Consider the following 12771-nt stretch of genomic DNA (forward strand, 5'->3'; position numbering starts at 1 on the left):
ACTAAAATTGGCTACAATACAGCCGCGTCCGCTACGTTTGATTTTGATAACTTGACTGGTAAAATTGGGACTTTGTCTCTGGCAGGCAGGCTTTTCTGGCTTGAAATCGCAGCCGGTTGCTCTGCTATTTGTGCAAGAGCAACTTTGAAAGCCCGCCCATTCTCTTACTACTGGCAATCTCAAATATCATTAACTCACATACAGTAGAGGCAACTCTTATTCGAACAAAAACCAGTGGCAATTCCCCAAAAAACCCAGGAAACACCCAGGTACATTCTGAATACATCCCTTAAACTTTCCTTAAACTAGCCCCAGCATTTCTGCATTGATTAATGGCCTATCAGATTAACAGCGGGGGTCCCTGGCAGTCCCATTCAAACTGAATGGGACTGCCAGGGATCCCTGCTGTGTTAATCCTATGGGTCGTTAGTCAATGCAGAAATACCTTAAACATGCCTCAAACTAGCCCAGAACATACCCAGCACATACCCAGCACATACCCAGAATGTAACCCGGCTAGTTTACGGCAAATGTTAGAATAAACGTTGCCTCTACTGTACAGTATTCTTGTTGTATTTTGAGTTTCATTAATGAAACTCAGCAGCCAATCATCAAGTGGGAACTTTCCCAGTAGCCAATCAGAGCCAGGCCGGTATGAAAAGGTATGAAAAGCCGAGTCAGCGGGAAATATGAAATTGCCAAGGGACATGAGCAAATTTGCTACCTCTTTTCCTGGCTATCTCAGTGCCACCCGCTAGGACAGGTTCCACTAGGTCTTGCAGAGCAAATGGCAGCCCAGATGACTACCATTGTGCCCCAGACCTGGTACTCCGCCGGTACATGAGCCCTTCCTGCTGCTACTCACACCTCTGGCATCCTTTGACTACTTTGAACTCTTATTTCCAGCAGACCCACCGGCGCCTATGCATTAGCCCGGGCTGTCTGTTTGGGCATCGGTTCCGAAAGCCCCAAGCACATTACTTTATAATACATTTAATAAAGCCTGGTTTTAATAGATTCCTAATTCTCTGGGTATGGGAAATAGAATAAGACAGATGTACCTTTGTTCCTATCAGCCTTATTCCCCATAAACTAATCTGGCTCTGAGAGTCCCCCCACAATGTTATCTATGGTTGGGGCACCCACAAATCCAATACAGGTTCTGTGTCACCTGGGCACTATCTGGGGTCCCCACCTTAACCTAGGGATCCCCTCAGCTACAGGGACACTTGTTCATCCCTTTGCCCCATTCACCTTTCTGGGCTTTGCTGAAGCAGGGTACCCTAGGGGTGAGTCACACTTCCGTTTTCAAGGGGAGATACTTTTGGGACAATATGCCTACATGTATCCGGGAATCAGGCATGATTTCCGGGTACATTTATGGGGGGACCGACAACTCCGGACCCCAACTACCTAGGCACATTCTGACAACAATTCCTCTGCAAAATCCCCCTTGAAATTCATCCCCTAGCAATCCCTGCTCTCTGGCATGCCCGGAAAGGTAAAAACACATACAGTATATAGCAGAAACCTAATTTTTTTTTATTTTAGTGTAATACAAAAAAAAAAAAACACTGCATGTTTGCAATACAATAATCTAAGTTACATACAAGCAATAATAGTAAAATGTTCGGAGAAAAATATTTTATAAATGAGAACACACATGCTTACTTCTGGTGCCTGCAGGGCTACGTATCATATTTTCCCAAACATAAAGTGGATGACATTGTCAGCAATAGGCTTTACCATGCATGTCCTATTTTTTATTTTTTTGCTGGGCCTAGATATTGGTTTTTAAATTGTGTGGATATGTACTCAATATGTAGGATAAAAAAATGAGATCTCTGCTGACATAAAGTGCCTGCAGGTTTTAGCAACGGGTTTACCAACAATAAAATAAATGTACTACTTATTAGGACAAGGCTCCCACTGTCTATAATCTAAGACTTACTGTATTTGCTGGTATTGTAACTTTTGTCTGTAAATTTTTACCAGAAATCTAGTAATGCACAATATACAAAAATCACTACAAATGGATAGGTTATTAATCCTAGTTACATATACAGTAGACCTTCATAATAATGAAACCTTACAAAAACACATTATGTAAATTGGAATAAATAATGGCTTGAAAACTTTGAAGAATTCTTTTATCATAAGTATATGTTGTGGGGAAATAATATCACCCCTGACACTGTGTACCAGCAGGGATAAGGAATGTGTTTTCTCAAAATAAAGTGCATGTGTTTCTTTACAATTTATTTCACTGCACTATATATACCATGTTTTACACCAGGTGTATAGTATTATTTTTGAGGTTTCATAGATGTATAGAGTATATGTAAGGTAACAAAAATGTCACCACTGACTGCGGGGCTTAGCAAATACGCCAGATCCACAAAGTTCTGTTATCAAAAGCAGTAATGGACATTATTTTCCCTGAGGTTAACGCCAATCCACAAAGCTTGTTATATGCAAAAACTACCATTGTTAGTTATCTAATTAGAATAGGCTGAATGCCATGTTTTGTCAGCACTGCATTGTATTAGCTTCACATGATGCACATTACATCTGTCTTATATAAGTAGAATTCCATCTACTATATATATCCCCTGAAACCTCCCTCAAAATAACATACGGTATGCATAGACACCTGTGCTCATAAAGGAGCACACCTTAGATACCTTGTGGTGGACACACCATTGCTCCTTCCTATAGTTTGCATATTCTACTAGAATATCTCCCAGGTATCTAAGGTGTGCTCGTTATTGTGCAAAAAGGCACATTGAACTGGCAGCAAGGAAGTGGATATGGTTCTGCTTTTATAGGAAGCTAGGAGAGTGTCCATGAATATTATTAGTTACAGGTCTGACTAGTAGAGATCAAAAGTATGAAATACTTCTGGAATATACAATCTGGAATAGTTCAATGCTAGAGATACTGCCCTGAAAAGCAGAGATTGTGATTTCTGATCCTGTTGGTCCTGGTCCCCTTTATTACAAGGAGGTTTAAGCTTGTCAGTATGTCTTGGTTCTGGTTTTTTTTTTTTTTTTTTTTTTTTTAATGGCTACAAATTAATGTATATAAACTTACATTCAATAAATATGGGCTACAAGGACTAATACTACTTGTTACAGTGCAGCAATTAAGAAATCCCTTTTTTTTTTACTCAGCTGGCACCATTCCTAGAATATATAATGGCCATCCTTGTTAAAGAGCACATGTACCAACAGTGTATTGGTTTACACCTGTATACTGTATAGTCTATAGCTTGTTGTCTAGCAACAATGCTTATGCTTGCTACTACAGTATACTGTACAGCTGGTACTGTAATATTATGATATAAGATAAGCTTACAATCTGTTTTTGGTGCCATGAGGCATAGGGAGATAAAGTGACTTGCCCAAGGTAATAAGCAGCTGACACAGAAAATGTTATTTTGTTTTTTGAAGTGTGTTTCTAATAAGAGTTCTGTTCCTATATATTTGTAATTTCTAATATATTATGTTTATGAATTTGGGGTATGCTATATTGCCGTTATTAGAGTTCTACCTATTTCAATTCTGATATATCCTCTACTAACTGTTCAACTGGTGGAATCAAGCTGTAGCATACTGTAATCATCAGTATTCAGATGCAGCGGCCGTTATTCGAACATTTCAGGGAGCCGTTTTCGTGAACTCTGCTGTATTCCATGAAGCATTCACTCGTTATTCTTCCGTGAACACTGCCGTGAATGCCGCCAATCACACCAGTCACACCTGTTTTTACCGTTGTTGATTTCTTTGAATTACCTGGATTCGTATTTCTTTGGGTGCAATTCTTCGTGTATCCGCCAGATGGCAGAAATGAATGAATGAATTCCCTTAGCACTAGTGGATCATTAGTGGATACTGTGGTACTGTCCAGTTACAGTGTCAATTTGCAGGTGTTTAAAAAACAGATAAAAACCAAGTCTACCACAGTGATCGATTGTGAATACACCTTGGTCCTTGAAGACGCTTAAGACATTATCAAATTTAGGCGTTTCATAATAAAAAACCTCTAAAACACAATGCTGTGGGCATTTTTCTATATTGTTATCAAAACACAAAACACCAGCAAGCTCTTTTTGGAAACCCCTGAGCCCCCACAATATATATATATGTATATAAGTGTCAAAAAGGAGAGCTATTGAGCGTGGCATTTGTATACAACAGACAACAGAGAAGCCCAATGCTACATCCAACATGACAGAAATACACAGTAAAATACTTATATATTCTCTTGAAAAAGGGTAATTTAGTTTAACCCTTTGGCCAAAGCATTGTAAGCTTGCGAGCCACGACAAGGCAGACACCCATCCTAACACTACCAGATAGGGGGCTCAGGTGTTCCCAAAAAGAGCTTGCTGGGGTTTTGTGTTTTGTTGACCTATTCTCAGCTGTTTCAGCTGTTGGAGGTTAGTGGCTCCTCCTTCCCAAAGTTTAAGTCCGCCCCTCCCCACTACCCAAGTTAGTAGGTCCTTTCATTCTACTAGATATAGATCCAATGTGGTCTTTCTCCCTCCTAATAGAGGTATATTAGTATTTAATCTGGTAGTGTTAGGATTTGCGAAAGGGTGTCTGCCTTGTCGTGGCTCGCAAGCTTACAATGCTTTGGCCAAAGGGTTAAACTAAATGACCCTTTTTCAAGAGAATATATAAGTATTTTACTGTGTATTTCTGCCATGTTGGATGTAGCATTGGGCTTCTCTGTCGTCTGTTGTTCTAAATTGTTATCCCAGCACAATTGCTGCATGGACACCATGTTAATTCCGTACATGTATACCAAACCTGACATAGTTATGCATTTTTAATATTTTCTGCAATGAATGCTGGATCAGATAAGAAGTGACTTTAACAGAAATATATGAATATTTCATTTCAAACTATGATTTTTTTTAATTTTCACCTAATGTTCGTGGGTGGAAGCATTCAGTAAGGCAAACCTTAACTAACGATGATTGCTTTTTTCACATTGCCCCTCCTCCCAGCGATAGAAGAGGGTATTGGTCTGATCCCACATTTTGACAGTATGTTTGCTCATGGCAACTACAAAAGGAGAAAGGTCGGGTTTAATCCATGTAAGATTCATCCTTCCCAATCCAGCAATGTACCATCACCGGCACCAGTGCTGGCACCAGCACCGGCTTACAATAATGGTCCGACCATCAGTGAAAACCTGGTGAACGGCAATCCTTGCTACCTGTCCATGCCAGATTACCCGCAAGATTTACAGCCTGATTTCCAACCCTATTACATGTACCAGCATGCTTACCAACATGATTACCAGCTTCAGCAACTTCAGCAGGCACCTTTCAACTATAATGCAGACTACAGGAGTTACCACAGCTTGTACGCACAATATACCTCTGACATTGGCTCATCTCCACCTGGTTGGCAAAATTTATAATGAAGGTAAATATAATGTACTACAATGTACTATATTTAAGTAATAATCCCCGAAGAACAGGGCATTTCTGGCTGGAAAGTTGAAGGCCCGAGGCGAAGCCAGTTTATTGGCCAGTAATGCCCTGTTTTGAGGAGATTATTACTATTATAGGCTAAATTTAGGCTTTTTTTTCATAAAATAATTGACACTTTTGTAATGATATATAACTCGGAACTACGCTGATGCACCTGTGTAGGAAAAAGAAGTAAAGTAGCAAATGAGAAGGGAGAGAGGTGGGGGGGGTAGAGAAGAGAGAGGTGGGGGGAGAGAAGAGAGAGAGGTGAGGGGAGGGAGAAGAGAGAGTGGTGAGGGTGGGAGAAGAGAGAGGTGAGGGGGGGAGAAGAGAGAGATGAGGGATAGAGGGAGGTGGAGAGAGGCAAGGGTGGGGGAGAAGTGATAGGTGAGGGGGGATTGAGAGAGGTGGAGGAGGGGCAAAGATGGGGGTAAGTGAGTTGAGGGGGGAGCGAGGTGAGGGGGGGAGCAAGGTAAGGTGATCGGGGGAGTGAGGCGAGGGGGAGCAAGGTGTGGGGGGGAGTGAGGTGATGGGGGAGAGCAAGGTGAGGGGGGATTGAGGTGAGGGAGAGAGAGGTGAGGGGTTGGAGGAGAAAGTTGAGGTGTTGGGAGGAGAGAGATATGAGGGGGGAGAGAGAGGTGAGGGGGAGAAAGAGGTGAGGGGGGAGAGAGATGTGAGTGGGGAGAGAGAGGTGAGGGGGGAGAGAGAGGTGAGGGGGAAGATAAAGGTGAGGGAGGAGAGGGGGAGAGAGAAGTGGGGGGGAGAGAGAGAGGTGAGTGGGTGATAGTAGGGGGAGATGTTGAGGGGGAAATGGATGAGGGGGAGAAGTGGGGGGGGAGAAGAGGGGAGGGGGAGAGGTGGGTGGAGGGGAGAATGGAAAGAGAAGTTGGGGGACAGTGATTTTAACTACACACTAAAAAAACAGATCAAAATTAACTTAGCAGAAGCTTTACAAGTGGTGGGAGAAATATTACTTTATTGCATGTAACAAAGTTACTATTTGGGAACCACCAGCTTCTGACAGCACAAGAAGCTGTGTGAGAGAGCCTGCATGTGATGTGAGAGAGAGCCTGCATGTGCTGTGAGAGAGAGCCAACAGGTGCTGTGAGAGAGAGCCTGCATGTGCTGTGAGAGAGAGCCTGCATATGTTGCCATGCTGTGAGAGGAGGTGAACAGAGATGCTGCGCTCTAGTTATAACCAATTAGAGAGAAGGTATTTCAGTAATGCCTAGAATTTTACTGCTTTAGCATATAATACAATATACAGTACAGTATTAACTTTAATTCCCAATGACACTACAGTAGTGTACTGTATGCCTGTCATGCATACAGTAAAGTATCAATGCTTGTACTCATGCGCACTACAGCGCGACTTGACGCATGCGCAATACCGGAAATAATAGCATAATATTTTTTTTATAGAAAAGTTACTTTGATATCAAGCGGCAAAAGATAAGGAGAAAGTTCGATGGAACTCTAATTTCACTTTTTTTAAACGTTGCTTTTTTACCTTTATACAGTCAGTATTACCAGCTTCACGCTTTTAAAACTTTGCCACGCTATTATTTTGGACAACACGCTATGCACTGTACAATACTGTATATGATCGATTCAATAAAACACACAAAATCCACGGGGAGCATGGGGAGGAAACAAAAATAAATTTAAGTGCAGCAAAAAAAGGCAACGTGGAAAAAAGCCTTCAAATGACTTGGCTCTAATGAATTAACTACTTACAAGATGTAAGAGTCAAATAGGCAGGGTTGACTCAAACAGTCACAGGTAAGTGGATGATGCAGTTGTCATCAGAGTGGATCGGGTCCCCAGGATCACGTACCCCAATGTTGAGAGAAAAACTGGCATAGCACAGATCACTCGAGATAAAATAGCTTTATAACAATAAAATATTATACTCACATTCTAACAATAAAATACGGGCATATCACACTGCATTAGTGTAGGAAGATTTTAGCCAGCTGGCTCACCGTCCTGCAACGTTCCCCCACTCCTCTGCCTCAGCCCCCGGTCAGCTGTTACACTGCTCCGACTGGCGTCTGACGTCACTTCTGGGTTCGTCGCGCGGTGAGTGCTGGATCTTCCTGCAACTTCTCTGCTGTATGCTCCGGTCTGAATGAAAACTCCCACTCTACGCGTTTCAAAAGCAACTGCTTTCTTCCTCAGGAGTGTGGAGCCTTGTGACACATTGCATGCTTTTATATCTTGGTGATCTGATTAATCAACAGGTGTAAACCATTCCTTAAAGTGCTACTGGTGTGGCTAGTACAGATACAATTGCTCATATACAAACATGGGGTTAAAATCTTGATAAACACATCTTTTGTAAGGGGATACTTGGTAAACGGGATAGGGAATGAATCTTGTTATGAGAATATAAATTTAAATATAAAATATAAGTGGTGGTACATGCTATAAATTCAAACATATTTAACTCACTGATATCACTGGGTATATATACACGATCTGCAATATGCATGATCTACAATGGCAGACAATTTATACAAATTAATTATAAAATTATGACAAACTTGCAAATGCATTTTAACAAATTAATTATAAAATCCTAAAAAATCCTACAATTGGATGATGATCGGAGCAGTGTAACAGCTGACCGGGGGCTGAGGCAGAGGAGTGGGGGAACGTTGCAGGACGGTGAGCCAGCTGGCTAAAATCTTCCTACACTAATGCAGTGTGATATGCCCGTATTTTATTGTTAGAATGTGAGTATAATATTTTATTGTTATAAAGCTATTTTATCTCGAGTGATCTGTGCTATGCCAGTTTTTCTCTCAACATTGGGGTACGTGATCCTGGGGACCCGATCCACTCTGATGACAACTGCATCATCCACTTACCTGTGACTGTTTGAGTCAACCCTGCCTATTTGACTCTTACATCTTGTAAGTAGTTAATTCATTAGAGCCAAGTCATTTGAAGGCTTTTTTCCACGTTGCCTTTTTTTGCTGCACTTAAATTTATTTTTGTTTCCTCCCCATGCTCCCCGTGGATTTTGTGTGTTTTGCTGTTACTGTGGGGGAAGAGTGAAGACTACCCCTTCCTGTGGGTTCCAGAGCAGGGGGTGAAGCTGTATTGATTTAAATTTTATCACATTATCACCTATTTAAGATTTTGATTAGTCACTTATTATTAGTGTTCACTTTTTATTTGTTTGCGCCTTATTTCACTTTACCACTATATGATCGATTCAATTACATCATAACCTGTACGAAAATTTCCACACACATGCACTACTGTATGTGAATCTGATTTACATACAAATCCAACGAGGAATTTTTTTTAAAGTGACAATGTAATATGTATTGAAAAGGAGAGAATAATTGTGACCTGTATACAAAACTTTATACAGCATGCTGCAACAGTATGTTTTAATATACAATATATTTTTATATTGTTATCATCACTACTGTTTTATTTTATCAATGATATTACATTTTGCAGTATAGCGTAATTACATTAATATCTTTTATTCTATATTTATTATTTATTATTCAATACTTTCAACTTTTGCTACTGTAGGCTTGCTCTACTTTTCATACTCTTTCTGTGAGTGGTCTCTGTGAGTGTTAACTGTTAATTAGACAAAGACGGACTAATTTACTGTAGTTGCAGAAGGCATTCAAGTCTTTATCCTTAACCCCCCCAGGCCATGGCAGCTAACTTAAAAAACAAAGACACATTAACTTTGAGCTTTGGGTTTTTGGCTGAGTAATTACTTTGCCTGGTTTGACACGCATGCGCATTACACCCAGACTGGCAAAGTTACAGTAGTTGCACCTTCACCCCTCACAAAGCCTAGCGAAAAAGCATTCCAATGCTTATCGACACCTCCCCAAAGCCATTCATTATGTTTCAGGCTTTGATGTACTGTAGGGTCCTTTGACTGGTTTGACACACATATGCATCACAACTGGCAAAGTTTGTTGCACCACCCCCCCTCACAACGCCTAACAAAAGTGCCTTCAACTGCTTATCGACACCTCCCCCAGGTGATGTACTGTAGAGTCTTGAGACTGGTTTCACATGCAAGTGCACGTGTGATAAGTCCTGGGGGGTGGGTTCTAATTATTCTGATCAACTGATTCTTTTTCACACATTCTCCTTTTTTTGCAGGCTGCATTTTGTTCTGTAGTTCTTTTGTCATTGAGAGAGGGGGGATTAAGACAATTTATTTGCACACAGTACAATAAATTTGCACACACACCCCTTCCTGTAGTGCTGCATCTCTCTCCTGTGAAAAAAAAATGTCACCAGGATTAGTGCATTAAAGGCCTTGAGTATTTAACAATATTGGACTATAACTACTGTCTAACTATATATAACTGTATAACTACAGTGTATACAGTATATAGCTATATATATAACTGTATAACTGTGTAAGTGCAGACATAAAATGGTTAAAATGGTTATTCTGAGTGCCATACTTACCTGTACTATACTTACTGTACCTACCTTACTACAGTACAGTACCTTACTACATTCCGGTGGCACTCTCATTACGCTGTAAAAGAACGGGAAACACGCAGGCAATATGTCAATATAGTTGTTGCATTTTTGTACTGTGAGTATGTTGTTCCAGGAACTCCGTATTCCTTGTATTAATTTCTCCTTTTTGGACGGTTTCACCACCTTTCGTATATCATCCTTTATCGCCTGCCACACCAATTCTATGGGTTCAAATCTTGTCATCTGGAATGGGAGGGGGGGGAAAAGGCAAATTAGTTAAAGAGATATAAATAGTTTAAAACAATGAGAAACAGTTACTGTACAGTAAACAGGAGAACCTATTCTGGTGGCGTCTTAACCCAGTTGATACTGCTCGCAAGAATATAGGTAAGGGAGGCGGTATGTTTAGGGTAATTGTCCTGGAAGAAACGGTGACCACCAGATAGGAAATCATGCCAATGTATTCAACAGTACGGGTGATAATTTGTCTTGGAAAACTACTTTATCCATGATTTCTGGAACAACAGAACAACATTTTTACTTTAGGGTACAAAATACACTATAGTTGTACAGTGCATAAGGCTGCAGCATGTGACTTTAAGCATTATTTTACCCTCAAACATGATCATGCATCCTTGTCGACGTCTAGAGTTCGCATCCCACACATGTATCTTCAGTGAGTGCTTCGGCCGCGGATTCAGAGATAGGCGTCCTTTTTTGTAGAAAGCAAAAGTGGCAAATCTCTCAAGAGCTACAGTTGTCTCGTCAGAAAATATGACATCCTGAATAGTCTCGCCACTTTTGATCCATGCCCGTGCTTGGTCCACTCTTTTTACCTTGTTGGCATCCCTTATCATTGGATACGCTCTGCACTAACTACAACACAGCACTCTGCACACAGTACAGTACTATTGCAATATACTGTACTGAACTCTATTACTACTGTTAACGGTACAATAAAGTATTTTGGGGGGTATTACTACTGTATACTGTACATTATTTAGTACTATATGCAATATACAGTACTGTACTTTGTTACAGTAAGACACTTTATACGTCCATATTTCCATCCCAATTGGCATCTCATCACCCTGATGCTGGTCCCAGATGCTGTGATATTGTGACCTTTTTCTAGAGCAGTCTTGACTCTTGCTGCACACCGCTCATCATGATTTTGTCCACCAGATGCTTTGTCGTCCTACAGTGTAAAGGAAAAGAGAATAATTTGTTAAATTAGGCCCATAATTAAGTCAACACAAATACATGACATACAGTACTGTATACAATATTCTACAAAAATTGCAAGGAAAAAAAAAGTAAACACTCAAATAAATTTTGATATGCAATGCGTTTTTAGAGTAATACAGTACACTTTTTTTGCTCTAAAATAATTGCAAGGACATCATCTTGTGGGAACTGATCCAGAACGCCCGAGATAAATATAAGATCAGATGTTGTGGTCTACCTCAGAAAAATGCCCAGTTCATCTTTAAACACTATGTCAATTTTGAGCTTTTCATCGAGTGGACCCAAAATGTCAATTATGAAGGCAATAAATACAAGAAGGGTCTGCCTGCGAATTTAAGTAACACAATTATGGAAGAAGTGAGGGGCTATTTTAGTGTTACCATTCTTCTTATGAGAACTATGAGAGACAGCATCAATGGCCTTTTGAGGCATACAAGGGCTCATCCCTGGAAGTCCATCGACTTGTTTGACGACTGATGCTAGTTATAATTTTTTTTTAAATATATAGATGAGCCGCCTATGTTTTTAATCTTAAAAAAACCTGTTGATTGTTTTAACTTGTTTCATTGTTTAATGCTTTTAATACTTGATATAATAATTTTTTTCTATTTCTGTTTTGCATGTGCATGTCTGGAGCTGGGCGAAGACAACGTGCAGGAAATCCCCCTTGGTGCAGGAAACTCTCTCATCAATACTGCCAGTTAAGACATAGTGCTCCAATCCATGCACCCCAATTCCCTTCCCCCCAAACCCCTAAAAACCCAATGTAAACCTGTAGTACTAATGTAAAGTGTTGTACCCCATGGCATGCATGCTTAGTCTACTCGAACCCCCAAAAAGCAGAAGATGCAGTATAATAATGGACTGTACTGGTGTCATGGTATAATCATTTTTTTCTATTTCTCTTTTGCATTGGCATCTCTGGAGCTGGGCGAAGACAAAGTGCAGGAAATCCCCCCTTGGTGCAGGAAACTCTCCTATCAATACTGCCAGGTAAGACACAGTGCTGCAATCCATGCATCCAATTCCGTTCCCCCAAACACCCAAAAACCTAATGCTTATTGTTGATGTAGCTGTGACCCCCGATTCACCCCGAGTAATGAGAGATTGCGCTTGCAAGGTTTAGTTGCGAGAGCCCGCGAAGGAGGAGGATACATATTGGCGGGAAAGGAGCAGTCCCTTGACCCAGCAGCCTCGCGGGGAGGGTCAGGTGAGCACGTTTAGCCTATGGGTGGAGGAGTTTCTAGGGATATAGGCAGTGGTGGCGCACACGTGGAGGAGTTCATGAAGAGTAAGAGACGGAGATACTGCGCTTGGAAGTGATACCCCCAAGCGCAGGCCAGGTGCCCCCGGCCCAGTAAGCCCTGAGTCACCGTAGAGACAAGCTGAGCTAGGGACATCCTTATTAGGGACCTTACCCCCCAAACAATTGCTGTGTTCAGGACTACTCTGACAAGGAGAAGCGCCCTTATCGCAGCACGGGATCCTCAGAGACTCTTTTTGAAGACCCGTGGCAGTTCCGAGCACCGGAGTGCTCGGCAGGTATTTCATCAAGT

This window comes from Ascaphus truei, chromosome 4 (assembly GCF_040206685.1).
Source record: "Ascaphus truei isolate aAscTru1 chromosome 4, aAscTru1.hap1, whole genome shotgun sequence".
Lineage (NCBI taxonomy): Eukaryota > Metazoa > Chordata > Amphibia > Anura > Ascaphidae > Ascaphus > Ascaphus truei.